This window comes from Rhinolophus hipposideros (genome assembly GCF_964194185.1).
Source record: "Rhinolophus hipposideros genome assembly, chromosome: 4".
Lineage (NCBI taxonomy): Eukaryota > Metazoa > Chordata > Mammalia > Chiroptera > Rhinolophidae > Rhinolophus > Rhinolophus hipposideros.
Window position 1 is genome coordinate 49,691,764 of NC_138050.1, and position 17,822 is coordinate 49,709,585.

A 17,822-nucleotide genomic window follows, 5' to 3' on the forward strand; every position below is an offset into this window, starting at 1 on the left:
GGCACTGCTGCGCTAACCTCAGTCATTCTGTGATACAGTGACATTGTCAGATTTGCACTCCAGGGAGCATTGTCGTGCCAAAGGTGCTGTTTCACATCTTCTGGTTACGCACAGGCACAGCCTTATGTTGTGATCACTCTGTAGGCCAGGATTGCTCAGTGATAAAATTCTTTTGGCTTTGCGGAAAAGAAGGTAGAAAGTTGAATTTAAACAGATCAGGATAACTCTTATAAAGTATAGGTCATAAAAACAGATTGCTGGCTTAAATATTTTTTTCATTATTTCACTGATTTTTAACGTACATAGTTTACATGGGGATTTTCACATGGCAAAAATGATTGATTTGGTCATTAAATGCTATGTTTTGGGTCTAGAATTCTCAAAACAAAACTGTACCCTTGTTCCTGAGTCTTCGGTTCTTTAGTGTTCTATTAGATAACCGTTGTAAATTAAAATTTTAAATTTAGGAGCCAAATAAGGGAACTCTGTATTTACTTTAGATGCCAATCAGTTAAGATTGCTTCTGACTTTTTGCCAGAATGCAATATAAGATTTGTGGCTATTTTCTACCCAACTTCTTAATTTGGAAAGGTCTCCAGCTAAACATTTCTCTTAGGGTGTCATGCTGGCATCCCACAGTACAGAAAAGGAGTGTGGATGAAAGGGACCACAGAGTAAACCTGACAAGCTCAGGGAAGGCCTGCATGGCAGGCCCTGCAAACTCAGAGACTGAAAGTAACCACATAGGATGGTCTGAATATAAAAATTCCTAACTAAAAGTGGGTCGTGGCCAGTAGTCACATCCTTGGCCTGTAGCTTCCTTGACAGAGGTCAATCTTTACCTTAATTGAGCCTGTCTATTGTCTTTTGCATCTAAAATAACACACCCTTGGAATGTCAGAGTAATCCCTTTTTCTGTACCCTCACATCCCACCACACCAGAGCAGGAACCTACAGAATCGCTCTTTGTTGTTCTTGTCCCGATTACCATCTCTGTGTGCTGTAAAATGCTAACTATTAACTGTCCTGTACCCGCCAATGTAAAAGAAGTATCTGTCTCTCCAATTTACTTTTTATCCAGTCTGAGAGATTTCCCCTCTTTGCTTCCTCCCACCCCCAGTGGATTTCGTGTAACCCTCCTCCTTTGATTCTAATGTATGAAATCAGTTGCAAAACCACCATTTTCCAGAGCATTTTCTCAATCTGTTGATATTTTGCTTCCCAGCCATTGTCAGATTTGACTCAAATAAACTCTAAGATTTCTCTTAGGCTGCATGTTTTTTCATCGACAGTAGGTACCACGCCAAGTGAATTTACATCTTTTGGCCACCTTGCTGTGATCTTGAAGCCTCACTGAGAATCTGGGCACCTGGTTTACCTTCTCCACGGCAACTTCTGAGTCATGTAAGATTCCCAGGATCCAGTATCCCTCCTCAAGTTCTTTGAACTCAGTTTGGTGATTTGTATTAAACACTATATTGCTTTTTACCTTCCATTTCAAAACCTTCCATTTTAAAGCTCAATAAACATAAATCTCTTAATTTTCTTGCCCTCAAAGCCCTATCTGGTTCTTTTCAGCAGTTTCCTCATTTCTCCCTAATTTCAGCTTTATAGACCTTTATTCCCTTGCTTTCCTACATTTTTCTCCTAGTGTTGTCTGCCTTCTCCTGGACTTAACTCCTTTCCTGCTCACACTAAAGTCTGTGCTTGGAAACTCATCATGTTCAATGTCTTTGCATTCTTCTCCTATCACTATATTTACGCTTCAAATTACTGAACCTGTATCTGATTGTTCCAGGTTATCCAGGAGGCTAAATTCTGTAGGATAATAGCATGTGTGCAGATTGATGCTGTGGCAAGTTCCAGGTTTTAGTATCAATTTTTTAGGGGGCTCTCAACTACTCCACCTCCCATTCTTTCACCAACTACAATTGACTCTTGAACAACGTGGGGGTTAGGGATGCTGACCCCTGCCGAGTTGGAAAATCAGCTATAACTTTTGATTCCCCCCAAACTTAACTACAGTTAGCCCTTTGTATCTGCAGATTCCACTAATTGCGGGTTGAAAACAGTATTTTCAATCCATGGTTGGGAATCTGTGGTTGGTAATGCGAAAATACTGTTTTTGATCCAAGGTTGAATCTGCGGATGCGACGAACTAACTGTATTTATTGAAAAAATCCACGTATAAGTGGACCAGGGCAGTTCAAGCCCATTCACAGGTCAATTGTATTTGGTCATTTTCCTCAAGTGCTCACACTCTCTTCACCTTGAGCCGATGACTTTGCCTTTTACTAAAATTGACGGAAGCCTTAAACACCTTCAATTCTGGACACCATGGCCCTATTTTATGTTTCAAGACCAAATGCCTGGTCATGTATGTCTTCTTAAAACCCCTTTATGGTTTCCAGTTGGGCTGGTATATGGTGTGTAGCTACCCTCTGCCTTACCCTTTGCTACCACCCCTGACCCAGAACTTCTTTCAATTCTTCATGTGGTGCATTGTCTGTCATCTCCACACACTCATGTGTACCATCAATTCTACCCCGCTGAGAGCACTCCCCACTACCAAGGGGCTAATTCTTTGCTTCTCAGATAACACTTTCTTATGAAAATCTTCCTGGCCCCACCCCTCCTCTGTTCCATGGTCCTTCATACTCTTATAATGACGACGTACCAGATATAAACCTCCATCAGATCAGGGACCTGTCTTTTAATACTGTTACTTTCCCAGCCCCTAAGATATGCCAGATTTGTATTAAATAGTAGGCTATCAATAAAATTTAAGTGAATTTTGAATTTCTTCACCCTTTGCTGACAAATTTGCATGAAGCTTCTAATTTTACACAAATTTCTTTCCCTCTAGTGTCGGAGGATAAAGGGTCCCTTTTGTTCAAGGCCAAAATCTTCCCCTGTGTTCAAAATCCCATACTGTTGGCTTCTCAGAGAATCTGCCTTATCAATTGCCACATCTACAGTTTTCGTTCTTCTTCCACTGGTTCTACTACTTCTACTTCTACATGTTTTTTATTGGGTTTTCCATTGATTATAGTAGATGCGGTGTGTCCTGCACATATTTTTTATTGGGTTTTCCATTGATTATAGTAGATGCGGTGTGTCCTGCACAGACTCCCTTTACCAGGAGTCACACCTGTCCCCTACCATGTGAGTACTGGCTGCTGACTGCTCACAGCTGCCCCCTTCTCTAGAGAAATGCCATCAGCTTCTTTGAGAAATTAACAAATGCCAAAGGAGTGACTAGGGCACAAAAAGTTAGTGCCCTTGCCTGGAGAGGGGCAAATAAGCAGCCCTCTGCCCTTCACTATCTACTGTGAGGGACTGAGGATTGTCCTTTGCTTTGCTCCTTTTGTGTGCAAATCCCTTATAATGCTTCTAACATTTCATCGCATTTTTGTCTTTGTTTATGATACCACTTCTAGAAGTTTGTAAAAACAAAGCAGCAGATTCCATTTACACTTTCTCCTGCGCTTTGTGCTATTATTGTCACTTATATTACCTCTGCTACAATATAGTATTTTTATTTCCTTAAATGTTTGATTTTTAAAGAATTTAAGAAACAAGGAAAATTACTCTTTTATCTGCACCAGTATATTTAGCATTCCCAGTACTCTTTGTTCCTTCTTGCAAATCTAAATTTCTGTATGGTATGTTGCTTCAACCTGGAGAATTTTCTTTAGCATTTTTTATAGGGCAAGTTTGCAGGCAACAGATTATTTAAATGTCCATTTATCTGAACACATCTCTATTTTGCCTTCATTTTTAAGGGATGTTGTCACTCGATATATAATTTTAGGTTGATAGCTGATAGTTTTTATTTTGTTTTGGCACTTTAATGATGCCCTTATTTTGTCTTCTGGTCTCCATTAATTCTAATGAAAAGTCAGCTTCATTTTTATTGTTGTTCATTTGCATGTAATATATGTTTTCTTTTAAAATTTTGTTTTGCTTTTTAAAAGATTTTTAAGTAAAAATTTTAATTGTTGTAAAATACATATAACGTAGGATTTACCATTTTAACATTTTAAGTGTACAGTTCATTAGTGCTAAGTATATTTACATTGTATAACCAATCTCCAAAACTCTCTCATCTTGCAATACCTGTTAAACAACAGCCCATATCTCATTCTTTCCAGCCCCTGGCAACAAACATTGTCTTGTTATTAATTTCCCTACTCTAGATACTTCATATAAGTGGAATGATACCATATTTATATTTTTGTGACTGGCTTATTTCACTTCGCATGATGTCTTCAAGGTTATCCATGTTGTATCATGTGTCATAATTTCCTTGCTTTTTAAGGCTCAATAATATTCCATTGTATGTATGGACCATATTTTGTTTATTGATTCATCCATTGAGGGACACTTAATGCTGCTATGAACGTGGAGTACAGATATCTCTTCAAGCCTCTGCTTCTGCTTGATTTTTAAAATTTTATCTTTATCTTTGGTTTTCAGCAATTTGACTGATGTGCCTATGTCCGATTTTCTTTGTAGCTGGATTTCTTTCTAGATGTGATTTCGTTTCTGGCTGTGGTTCATTGACTTCCCTGTCTTTGGGTTTCTTTTTTGATAAAATTTGGAATTTTGATAAAAAATTTCTTCAAATATTATTTGTGTTTCATTTTCTGTCTTCTTTCCTTCTGGAAATTTACACATATATTAGACCATATGGTACTATCCCACAGGTCATTGAGGTTTTGATTTTTTTCTCTCCTAATATTTTACTCTTTGTGTTTCAGTTTAAATGATTTCTTTAGAACTATCTTCAAGTTCACTAATCCTTTTTTCTGTTGTGTTCTTTAGAGTCCAGATATTGTTTCTTTTTCAGTTTTAGAGTTTCCATGTAGAAACTATATATGTAGATTTTTAGAACTCTCCTAAAATTCCTTATTTCTTCACCCATTATACCTACCCTTTTCTCTAGATTCTTTTATATATAATTATCTTTGTGTTTGAGGCATCTGTGTGTCTCTTTCAATTGATTAATTCTATTCTATTGATGGACTTTTTATTCTAGATCACATTTGTCTTTCTTTTCATTTCTAGTACTTTTTTATTGTATTCTGGACACTTGATTTGTTTTAAAGGCTCTGGATTATTTTTTTTTTCTTTAAAAGAGTTGACTTTTATTTTCACAAGTATCTTAATTAACATGAACCACCTTGACCTTACAAAGGCTTAGTTCTAGGCTTTTCTAAGGTTGATCAATTCAATTTTTGCCCTCAATGCTAGGGCATAGTCATTATTTCTACAAATTGGAGGTTCTGGTGTCTGAACTGAACGGCAAGGAGATTGACTAATGTATTTGCTTTTGGGCTGGGTCAGTGTCTCATCAGCACCGTGAAATCCCTGATATTTCTCTTCAACTTTCCCTTTCTCTGATAGGCTATTCAGAGCTTCACCCTTCACGTACATAGCTTAGGATTTGTAAAAGGACTCCAGGGGAACCCCCTATGCAAATTTTTGGGATTCTTTCTCTACATCTCCTTCCTTTCCAAAAACCTACTCCCCCAATCTCACCTGCCTTAGCTGCTCTGAATTCCAATATCTTTTTCTTTGTTCAATTCCCTGTTTGGGCCCCATTTTTGGAAAATGCCTCCTGAGAAAACGTCTGGGTGGATTTGGAACTTACATACTGTGTACTTTCTGTAAGAATTGAAATCCTATGCTGTATACTGCCCAGTGTGTGAAGACAGTTGTTTCATATGTTTGCTAGCTTTTTATAGTTTGTTTTTTGCTATTGAGTTGTATAAATTCTTTATATATTTTGAATACTAACCTTTTATCAGATATATGATTTGCAACTATTTTTTTTCCATCCGACAGGGTGACTTTTCATTTTGTTGAGGTTTCCTTTGCTGTGTAAAACTTAGTTGATATGGTTCCATTTGTTTATTTTTGCTTCTTTTTCCTTTGCTTTGGTGTCAAATCCAAAGTATCATCACCAAGACCTATTTCAAGGAGCTTACTGCCTATATTTTCTAGGAGTTGTATGGTTTTATGATCAAATCTTTAATACATTTTGAGTTTATTTTTGTGTATGTTGTAAGATAGGGTTCAGTTTCATTCTTTTGCATGTGGCTTTCTAGTTTCCCAGCATCATTTGTTGAAGAAACTATTCTTTCTCCATTGTAAATTTGTCATAAATGAATTGACCATATCTGCATAGGTTTATTTCTGGGCTCTCTATTCTGTTCCATTGATCTATGTGTTTGATCCTATACAATACCATATTGTTTTGATTACTATAGCTTTGTAACATGGTTTGAAATCAGGAAGTGTAATGCCTCCAGCTTTGTTCTTCTTTGTTAAGATTGCTTTGGCTATTTGGATTCTTTTGTGGTTCCATACAAATTTTTGGATTGTTGTTCTTCATCTTTCTTTTCTTTTTTTTAAAATTTAGTGTAGGTATCTTTGTGTCAGGGATCAGCCTGAGATGTAAACTTAAAGTCTTAGGTATTTTCTGAGTCTGCATTTTGGGCATGAGTGGTAACTTTCTAAATTTCCCCATATATAACTAATCCTTAAATGTCTGGTCTCCATAAGGGGCAAAAGGGAAAAATGAAGGGATAAAATAGCCATTGTTTCCTTAAATCCCCTGAAAGTTGCTTCAGCTGGAGGAACATGAAACCATTGTGGTGGGAGTTGCAACAGTGACTGCCTGCTTCTGTGGCTGCACCTTCATGATCAGAAGCAGCAATGTGTGATCAGAACAAAGATTCCTGATGTTTGGAGGGCAAAGTCCTTATTGCCACTCAGGCTCCTGCAAGCAGTCTGGGAACACACTGATACAGTTGCCTTCTGTAAGGCTTGGGGCGAGATAATGAAGCTAAGAGAGTCAGGCGGGCTGAGAAAGGTGAGTGCTTTATTCTGCGCTCCCGGGCGAGGTTCACCGGTCCCCAGACCGGCCGGTGATATATGCGATTTTTGGGGTGGGGGTTGGCTGAGTGAGGTGGCAGAAGAGCAGGCCCCCCGCCACCAGCACAGACCGGCTACGAGCGGCTGCATCTGGAGATACTCATCGCACCAGCGGTCTGCTGCCTTTTCGGGGAAATGCCGGGGGCCCCAGTTTCCGTCATGTGAGGAGGGGTCTGACTTGGCTCCCGGCCACTTTGACCAGGCCCGCAGCTGACCTAACACCTTCCATGCGCTGGGGGGTGGGAGGATGAGTCACTACCGCACTAGGCTGAAATTCATCAAAATTAACTGCAATTTACCAGGCACATCTTCCCCTGGAAGCTGCTAACCTTTGAATAGACTATAGAATTCTAAAATAATTGCATAAGACAGATTTCGCCAATATAATGTTGTCCAGATGGAGAGAGAAATTCCTGGCACTTTCTACCCAGCCATCATCACTGACAACCCAGGCTTATTTAGTCTTACATTCTGGATTAGTTCATTTTAAATTCTCAGCATAAAAATTCTAATTTAACAGTTATAAAAACTGACATCAGGTTGCTACGTGGAATTTAAAATTATTGAGAGTGATAGCTGGAAATTAATTTTTAGTAACGTTGTACGGGCTTCTCCAAGTTGTATTATATGCAATGGTGCCTTACAGCTGCCGAACCGTTTGTTCCCCCAAGCTCTTCCCAGGATTTCACAAGGGAGTATCTCAGCAAACTGAGGCCCCATGGAAAGATATCGGTAAAGCTTCCTTGAGGGGATGTCTCAGCAAACTGAGACCCGAAGGAATGATATCGGTCACTCCCCTTCAATGGATGGTTTCAGAACAATGACTGCCATCTCCGGGGTTGTGCTTGTGTGAAGGCACAGTACAGCACAACGGGGACCTTCGTGGGAAATGGGGAAAACAGCCAGCAGGCATATAACTCATAGACCTTGGAGATAACAAGCTATACCTCTTCATTTGTTAACTAATAAAAGCTATGCATTGGCCAATTTGGGGCTCAGTCCTTGAGGCTTGTGTCCCTTGGCCCCACTTACACTTTATTCTCGGCTACTGTCTTTCTTAATCCTGCACCGCCCTTCTTGCTTCCCACAGCTCTTGTCATGCAGGACGCGACAGTGCAAGGGCATACTTGGTATTTTGGCCAAGAGAAAGCATATTTTTGTGTATAAAGAAGATGTTGAGTACAGAAAAGCAGTAGAGAAAGGATTGGGATCCTGAGGAGCTGTAGCTTATAGACCACCTTGAAACCATTTGATCAGCTACTATAATAACAGTAGCAAAATTTTAGATAAAAAATCTTATATTGTTGTGTGGTAGCCTCTATGACGGGACACAGTGATCAACCCCAATAATGAGGAGAGAATACTTACCCAAAGTTTATTATGTTCCTCTTGTATCACGCGTTTCCTTAAGGCTTTGTGCTACTGTAGGGAATCTGTTTTCCTTTAACTCCCTACATCATTTGTACATTCTCATACATTTTGTTATTTTCATAAGAGCTTGTTTATTTCTCTGATTACATGGCAACCTCTTTGAGGTCAAGCATCATGTTTTATTTATTTATTTATTTATTTAAATTTATTTATTAGTTTCAGGTGTACAAGACAAGGTAATACTTAGACGTTCATCATTTATATCCCTCACACTGTGAACCCCCCTCCCCCCATCCACTATCCCTCCGACCTCACACTGAACCATCACATTATATATATAAAATTATAGTTGGCATTCATTAATGTTTAGCTTCTGGTGTACAATGCCATGATCAGGTATCCACAGTATCCCTGAGGTGGTCTCCCAAATAGGACGCATGTCCATCGATACCCAACAAAATCTTTACAACATTATTGAATACCTTCCCCAAATTAATTTTCAAAAAAACCCTGAGGCCATCTTGTGGTTACCAGCTGCTTCCAAATCCCTTCACCTTTCCCCTTATCCCCAACCCCCCCCCCACACCCATCTAACAACTCTCGGTTTTTTCTTTGTGTCCCCAAAACTGTTTCTGATTAGTTCATTCACATAGTCTTTTCTTTAGATTCCATATATAAGTGAGATCATATGGTACTCGTCTTTCTCTTTCTGACTTATTTCACTTAACATAATGTTCTCTAGATCCATCCATGTTGCTGCAAATGATAAGATTTCTTTCTTCTTTATGGCTGCGTAATACTCCATTGTATAAATGTACCACAGCTTCTTAATCCAGTCATCTACCGATGGGCATTTCGGTTAAGCATCATGTTTTAATTCTTCTTTTCTAAGCTGTGTACTATTGGGAATAGTTATTATTCAATTAATATTTGTAATTAATTTTTCAGAGTATGAGAAATCTATAACCTATAACTTGTGATTTGTCAAGATGCAAATACTTTTATTTTAGAAGCTGCTGAATTAATAGGAGTTCTGTTAAGAGTGAAAGCAGAAATTCATCTTGATAGAGGAGTCTGATTGCCCTAATTATGGACTTCCATAACTTTTGTTTCTGCTAGATCCTATTTGGCATATTAATAATTCATTGATGTGTATATAGGTTGATAACGTAATGTCTTAAATTTGATTGTGAGGCATTAAAATAAATGAAACCATTGCAAATTGGAAAAGGGTACTATTACTCAATTTTGGCTGCAGAACACCTTGGATTAGTTTGTGAATCACTACCATAAATCATCTAAACATCCCACAAATTTAACAGTTAAGTATAAAAACTTTATTCCTTAGACAGTATCTTTTCAAAAATCCATTGTTTTTATTCATTAGAATTGTGCAATATTTAATGTTCTGAAAATAATACATAATTATTATAACAAGTTAGAAAAGTACAGAAAAGCACAAGGCAGAGAATGTAAACAACTCATAATTCCATCACTCAGAAATAACTAATTACCATGATGAAATATCTAAGCAGTCATTTTTTAAAAAAATATTTTTTTCTACTTATAGTCTATACTTTTAAAGAAAGGGAAATAATCCAATAGAAAAAATGGGCAAGAGATTAGAACAGGTACTTAATAAAAGACTATGTCTAAATGGTCAATAAATCATTAGAAATAAGGAAAATAAATGCAAATTAAAATCACAAGATACTGCTCTACAACCATAAAACTATTAAAATTTATGAAGACTGACAATAACCAATGTTATTAAGAATGTAGAACCATGGAAACTCTCACACTGCTGATGAAAGTGTTGGTTGGTTACAATTTAGAGAACTGACATTACCTACTAAACCTGAAGATCCATATATCATTTCACTTAGCATTTCTACCCCTAAATATTTACTCAACAGAATGTGTGCTCCTGTGCAATAAAAGACATATAGAAGAATGTTCAGAATAACATTATTCATAATAGCCCAAATATCCTTCAAGAACGGAATGAATAAATAAACCATGATATATTCACACGGCTATTTAGATAGGCTTTCTCCATTCTAACATACAACAATGAAAAATAAATACTATGCAAAAGAACAGAGAGTAGAAGAGGCTGGACGTAAAAGTACACATACCATATCTTTCCAATTACATAAAGTTTGAAAACAGACAAAACTATAAACTATAGCATTTACTGATATATATACACAGTGGGAAAACTATAAAGAGAAGTAAGGAAATGGTTACAATTATGTCAGATTGTGGTTTATTTGTAGAGAAAGGAGGAAGTAAAGCTTGGGAGTTGGCAGGAGGACACTTCTGGAATGCTTCAATGGTTCTATTTCTGGACCTGTGTGATGATTATAAGATACTCACTTTGCGATAAATCAGCTATACCTGTTTCTTTTGTACACTATTTTTTTGTATGTTATGTTGAACAATAAAAATGTTTAAAAGGAAACAAGTATTACACTAGATATTGCTTTTAAATTTGCTTTTTGCAAAACAATATCTTATAAACATTTTCAATGCCATTGCATTCAATTTTTATGGCTGCATAAGATTCCATTGAATTGATTATTTAACATGTTCATTATTATTGGACATTTAGTTGTTTCTAGTTTTTTTAAATATAAATGCGGATTTGCTCAACATCTTTGTAAACATACATTTTCAAATGTTCGTGATACTTTCTTTTGGCTGAATTCTTAAAAGTAGAGTTATTTAAATAAAGTGCATACCTTTGAAAGGTTTTTTTCTTTTCTTAAGGTTAAATGTTGCCAAATTGCTCTCCAAAAAAGTTATGACAAACCAGATTCTCATCAGCATTGTAGGAGAATGCTAATTCTCTCCATCTTCAATAGTAGGTATTGCCATTTTATTAATCTTTTCCAAGTTGAGCAATCAACATTCTTATTTTTGGTTGAATGTGAATTTCTTTGATACTTAGCATGGTTGAACATTTAAAAATATGTTTATTGACTATTGTAGGTCTCCTACGACTGATCTTTTTTCATTATTTAATTGAGACATTAATATTTTTCCTTATTAATTTAGAAAAGATTATTATAAAATAAGACTATTAATCTTTTGATGTCATATATGTACTTTTCTCAGCCTACGTTTTAATTTTGCTTATGATGTTAAAAAAATTTTTCATTGTAAAATAAAACACGGATATACAGGACCACACAAAACAAATGTATAGCTTTGTCAGTTATTCTGAGGCAAACATCCTTGTAACAACTACCAAGTGAAGAAACAGAACTTTTGTGTCCTGGAGGCTCCATCATATATGCCCATCCTTATCTTTGTCCCCCTCCTCCAACGAGTAACCATTATCCTAACTTTTGTAAAATTACGTCCTTGTGTATCTGCCACACACTGAATGTTTGTGTCCTCCCCACCCCAAATTCCTATGTTAAAACCTAATCCCCCGTGTGATGGTATTTGCAGGTGGGTCCTTTGAGGGGTGAAGACAGCTGTGTATCATCTGGGAAGCGAGCTCTCACCAGAAACCGAATGATGGCACCTGATCTTGGTCTTCCAGCCTCCAGAACTGTGAGAAATAAATTTCTGTTGTTTATAAGCAATATAGTCTATAATATATAAAATACATTGTGATAGGAGTCCTTTCAACGAGTTAACACATCCATCAGCTCGCATATTTGTACACACACATATTCATAAATGAGGATGTTAAAAACCATACATTCACACTGATATCTCCAATTTCAATCCACAACCACGAGTTTCACACTATTCTTCTCCCTTTCCACATTAGTACCTTCCTTATCTAACTGAAAAACCTGGTTCCCATTCTCCTCAGTATATTGATTTACTAGTTTAATCCCCTGTATGTATGCAGACAGTCTCCCATCACCGCTGCTGCCCACCCCTTCATAGATGCCCTCCTCACCTTCCTGGCTCCAACTCCCTGCCAGGGGCCACTGTGCATCACCAAGCTGTCCCTCTTGCTGCCATCCTCCTCACCCACTTGGCTTCCGACACTTCACATGGTGCTGCCAATGTCACTCCCCAAGCCCCCATCCCCTCTTCACCCCTTGAGACTCTGACATCCTTCCTGTCTGCTGGGCGATGCTACCCAGCCCCACCCCGGGCCGTCAGTCTCACTCATGCCTGTTTTGCTCAGCACCACATAATGATCCAGTGTCTCATGGACCAAATTATTCAATAGGGAAAGGAGAAGGAGAAGAAGAAGAGAAAGGCAAAGAGAAAAACACAACATACATTTTTAAGTGAGAAAAAGTTTATAAAATAGTATGTTTAGGGGGAAATTTGTACATGCTAAGAAAAAAATCTGGACTCAAATATGCCAAGATGGTCCACAGTGGCTATAGCTAAGCGATTGGGCCTTGTGTTCATTTACTCGTCTCTTTTTGCTTGTATCAGGTTTGGTTTTTATTTTTATTTTTTGCCCTCCTCCCCTTCCTTCAAGACTTCCTCCTCCTCCTTTTTTAGGAGGGGAGGCCAATGAGCATAATTTATTTTTGTGATAAGAAAAATAACTGGAAACTTTATTTTTAAATATGAAAAAAAGGCCTATAACTTAACTCAAAGTTTTTTCTTCCTGTGTGGAGAGTAACTCAAAAAGTATGGTTCTTAGGATGATCTGAGTTTTTTTTTCTTTTTTTAAGTTAAAACAATTTTTTTCAAGCTAGTGAAAAAAAGAAAAAAATCGAGATGTCCCAAATTAAATTACAATGGGTCGGAGAATCAGAGAAAGCAGGGAGATTAATCAGTTAACAGAGGAAACCAACAAAAGACTGCCCACATCCTGAATGTATGTGGAAAATTGGAATTAGCTTCCAGATGGCTGTTTCAGCTCTTATCTAGAAAGAATAGCCGACCACCAGATCCTGTAGCATCTTTCTTATGCCTGAAATTTCTGGACTGTTGCTCACAACCAATCCAAAAGCAGCAAATACTTCTTTCTTGTGGACTGTGCCCCAATCCCAAACCTTTCTGTGCTTCACCTTCTCCTTCCCCTTTTAGGTGAATCCAATGTGAATCCTTTCAAAACAACTTATGTCTTTCTCCTCCAAACCCACTGCATAAAAGAGCCCTGTCAGGTCCAGGATAAAAGACGTTTGTCTTCCTCTAGCCTTACTGCTGCTAGTAGTTTAGACTACTTACCCCAGGACCGGGTGCTTTTTCTGGCTACCTTATGGCTCAATAAACCCTTTCTTTCAGGAAACTTTTGGCCTCGTAGATTTTTTTTTTTAATTTTGACATTGGAAATATGTATTCGAAAGTTTTTAGATTTAAAAAATGCAAACGCATACATAAATCATCACAGAACAACACTGGGTCGTCACAAATCTAAAATAGAAGGCAGACCATGCAGCACGCTGTGTGCACTGGCTCCCTCTTTTCCACCTCTTACTTAGCACAACATTTCAATTTCGGTGTCTATGTGGCCCGCTGTTCGTAGTGGTCTATCTACTGGAAACGTCTTTGGCCTAGAAGATTTTTGTTGAACACCAGCCTACCCAGATAATAGTGCTGCTCATTTTGTCTGTTAATTGGCTGAGTCTGAGGACATCTCTCTTTCAATTGCTGTTCTTGCTGACATTTTCCTAGGGAGGCTCATACTGAGTCACTAAAAGAGTAATCATTCATCTGTGTTGGGCTATCTGGAGAGTGGGGAAAAAAGTAAAAAACAACTTTTCTAATCTTTTTTACACTCTAAAAATGTAGTAAAAAGTGGCTAACATTTTCAGCTACCTCAAGTTTGGCTGACTTGAAACAAGCCCCAAATCGAATCCAACTAAGAGCAATCTGTCTTTGTTTACATCTGCACTTCACAGGCATTGGTGGAAGCTGGGTGGTGGACTGTCACTGACCTGTTTTCGAAATCTACGTACATGTAAGTGCTTAGTGATGTGTCCTTACACTAATACAGGCCCATAATGTTAGTTGCATATAAAGGTTTGTTTTCTTGATTGAGTTACTTCTGGTAGAATTATTTTCTCATTTTACACATGGCTGTTGAAAACAGACTCCATTTAGAAGGATTTATCCCATGAAGTCATACTCTTTCCTTTTTGAAGCTTTTACCAGTGGCAGTTTTATTTCTTTGTATTAGGAATTTTGGCCCCAGAAGGCTTTTTCCCACTCTGGCTGGTTTCTGAGTAAGCTTGTCTGGGCCTCCTTATTTTCAGCTGTAGAGATTTTTGGCCGGTTGCAAAATTTTTCATATTACTATGATTTTCATATGATGTGTAACATTATATAGTTTCATATAAAGTGTAACACTCTCTGGCTTCAGGCTTATATTTTTCTAATTCTTTTGTTTGAATTCATTTTTATCTTTAGGTCCACTGACATTATTTTAACGGGCCATTTTTAGGGAGATTAATTATACCCTTGGCACATCTACTTTCCCATTTGAAATTTTTTTTCTTTGACAGGATTGGACAATAACAGAAAACAGTTCATACAGCTGCCTTCGTTACCAAGACAACAAACAGAAGAAATAACTGGCTACTTGTCTTTTCTCTTTTTCTGAACTACCTTCTAAATACTAGTAATCTCTTCCCTAAATTCTGTGTATCTGTTTGAGATTACTAGTCGAGTAGTTCCTTTTTTCAGCAAGAGTATGTCGTGCCCCTGATTATAGTCTGACAACAGGGAGTTGTATTTTTTTCCTCAAGTTTTCTTTTAAATGATTTTGAAACATACACAATTAATAACACATTTATACATGTTAAGTACAAGAATGTAAAACTTTACAGAAGTGTATAGTGTAAAAAGTGTAAATTTCTCTTTCTAGAATCCTTACCTTGACCAATATCAACATATTGTAGTGAATATGATTCAGTATATTGAGTTAGAGTGAATTTAAGGACAGAATGTATTCAGATCAGTAAAAACTACATGTTCAATATATATTTTTAAAAAACCCAAAAAACATTAAAACCCTTTAAAATTTATATGAACAAAATGTGTTTCTTTTATGAAATTCAGAAAAAAACAAGCAAAAAACAATACATAAATTACCCAGTTACCACTAACCAGAGTCACCGCCACTAATATTTAGTTTTTAATGCTTTTCAAAAGGATTATTTTTTTTTAATTAAATTTATTGGGGTGACCATTGTTAGTAAATTTACATAGATTGCAGGTGTACAATTCTGTATTACATCGTCTATAAATCCCATTGTGTGTTCACCACCCAGAGTCAGTTCTCCTTCCATCACCATATATTTGATCCCCTTTACCCTCATCACCCACCCCCCACCCCCTTACCCTCTGGTAACCACTAAATTATTGTCTGTGTCTATGAGTTTTTGTTTCTCATTTGTTTGTCTTGTTCTTTTTGGTTTATATACCACATATCAGTGAAATCATAGGGTTCTCTGCTTTTTCTGTCTGACTTATTTCACTTAGCATTATACTCTCAAGATCCATCCATGTTGTCACAAATGCTCCTATATCATCTTTCCTTAACGCCGAATAGTATTCCATTGTGTATATGTACCACAACTTCTTTATCCATTCATCTATCGAAGGACATTTTGGTTGTTTCCATGTCTTGGCCACTGTAAACAAAGCTGCAATGAACATTGGCGTACACGTGTCTCTATAGAGAAATGCTTTTATATTTTTTGGGTAGATACCCAGGAGAGCGATTGCTGGGTCATATGGTAATTCTATTCGTAATTTCTTGAGGAACCTCCACACTGCCTTCCATAGTGGCTGCACCAGTCTGCATTCCCACCAACAGTGTATGAGGGTTCCTCAAGAGGATTATTTTAAAGTAAATAATCCTTTAAAGTAAATGTTTATTTTAAAGTAATACATGTTCACTAAATAAAAAATACATTAATAATGATTATAAGAGCAATAATAATGGCTACTCTTTATTTAACACTCTAAGTGCCAGCCCTGTGTTAAGAGCTTATATGCATAAAAATAAAACCATTTTTGGGGGGGTAATATTTGAAACATTAATTTCTGATCCTTTTTTTCCTTCTGTGTATAGGCATTTAAAAAATTATGTAGTGATAACTATAGTGTATAATTAGTTTTGAATTCTGATTTTTCATAAAAGTTTTTTCTGTGATGCTATATACTCTTTGATCTCACTTTGATAGTATGTTATCAGCTAGTCTTTTAAAGTATCCTTTTACTGGCTGTCTAATATTTCATTGAATGCATGCGTATAATTCATTTAACCATTTCCATATTGTTGGACATTTATTACTTCTACTTTTTAATATAAAGCTCTTTATGTATTATTTTTTAGATGGATTATTTCTTAGAATGAATTATTTCTTAGAATGGATCTATCAGAAATGAAATTACTGGCCCTAGGTAATGAATAGTTTTAGAGCTCTTGAATGTATTTTCAAATTGCTTTACCGAAGGGTTGTGCCAATTTATATTGCCATCATCATCATTATATAACAACCCTGGGAATTATGTTTTCTATCTTTTCTAATTTGACAGAAACAAAATGATAATGTATATTTAATTACTTTCTTTTTGGTAATGATGGAGTTTAATCATTTACCCAGGTTTCCTGGTATTAATTTACCTTTTCATGAATTATTTACTTCTTTGTGGTGATGTTGCATTTTATCTTAAAAATGTATTTTTTTAAAATAGCAAGAGTAACATACACTTATTGTAGATTTATTATTGTACAATTACACTTATAGTAAAATTAAGATGATATAAGATACATATAAAAACAAACTGCCCTCCTTCACTACATCTCTTCAATCTTACTCCCTCAGGACTGGTTAGGTATGTATATTTCCAGACCTTCCTTTAAGATTTAGGAGCTAAACTTTTTCGGTGGTGGTTGTGGTGATGAGAGGAAATGAGTTTGATATGAGTTCTTTACGAAGCAAAGATATTCACCTTTGTCTTTTGTACTTGCTAGAAATGTACACACACACACACACACACACACACACACACATATATTTCGGTTTGTTTTACATGTATAGAATATATTTCTAGTTACATATATGTTTTTGTTAGCACTTAATTTTGCTTTTGTTACTGTTGCAGTCGAATTTGCTGATCTTTTCTATTGTGCTTTAGGAAAAAAATCTTTTCAGCTTAAAAAAGACTTCATTTGGGGCCGGCCCGGTGGCTCAGGCGGTTAGAGCTCCATGCTCCTAACTCCGAAGGCTGCCGGTTCGATTCCCACATGGGCCAGTGGGCTCTCAACCAAAAAAAAAAAAAAAAAAAAAAAAAGACTTCATTTAAAGACTCAGTAAATACTGAATTTCTTTATTCTGCTAGTTTTTATTATGGTTTTTATTTTGGGATATAGTGTAGAGTGATGACCTAAATGTAATTTGGGTTTTCAAGAACTTAGTGTGTGTGTATATATGTATATACATATGTATATACATATATACATATACATATGTATATACATATGTATATGTATACATATATATGTATGTGTATATATATATATATATATATATATATATAGTGAGATGATGATCTAAATGCTTTTT

At 36.5% G+C, this 17,822-nt stretch overlaps 1 long non-coding RNA gene across 2 annotated transcripts; it reads left to right on the forward strand.

Annotated features, from left to right (window-relative positions):
* Positions 1-113: 113 nt before the first annotated feature.
* LOC308496779 lies at positions 114-17,524 on the forward strand. Of its 2 annotated transcripts, XR_013993224.1 has the most exons (5): positions 114-1,404; positions 11,086-11,183; positions 11,773-11,877; positions 14,148-14,206; positions 14,751-17,524. It is a non-coding gene; the product is annotated as an uncharacterized lncRNA (long non-coding RNA). The 2 variants fall into 2 exon arrangements; XR_013993225.1 differs by lacking the exon at positions 114-1,404 and having other exon boundaries at positions 11,051-11,183; positions 14,751-15,276.
* The last annotated feature ends 298 nt before the right edge of the window (positions 17,525-17,822 follow it).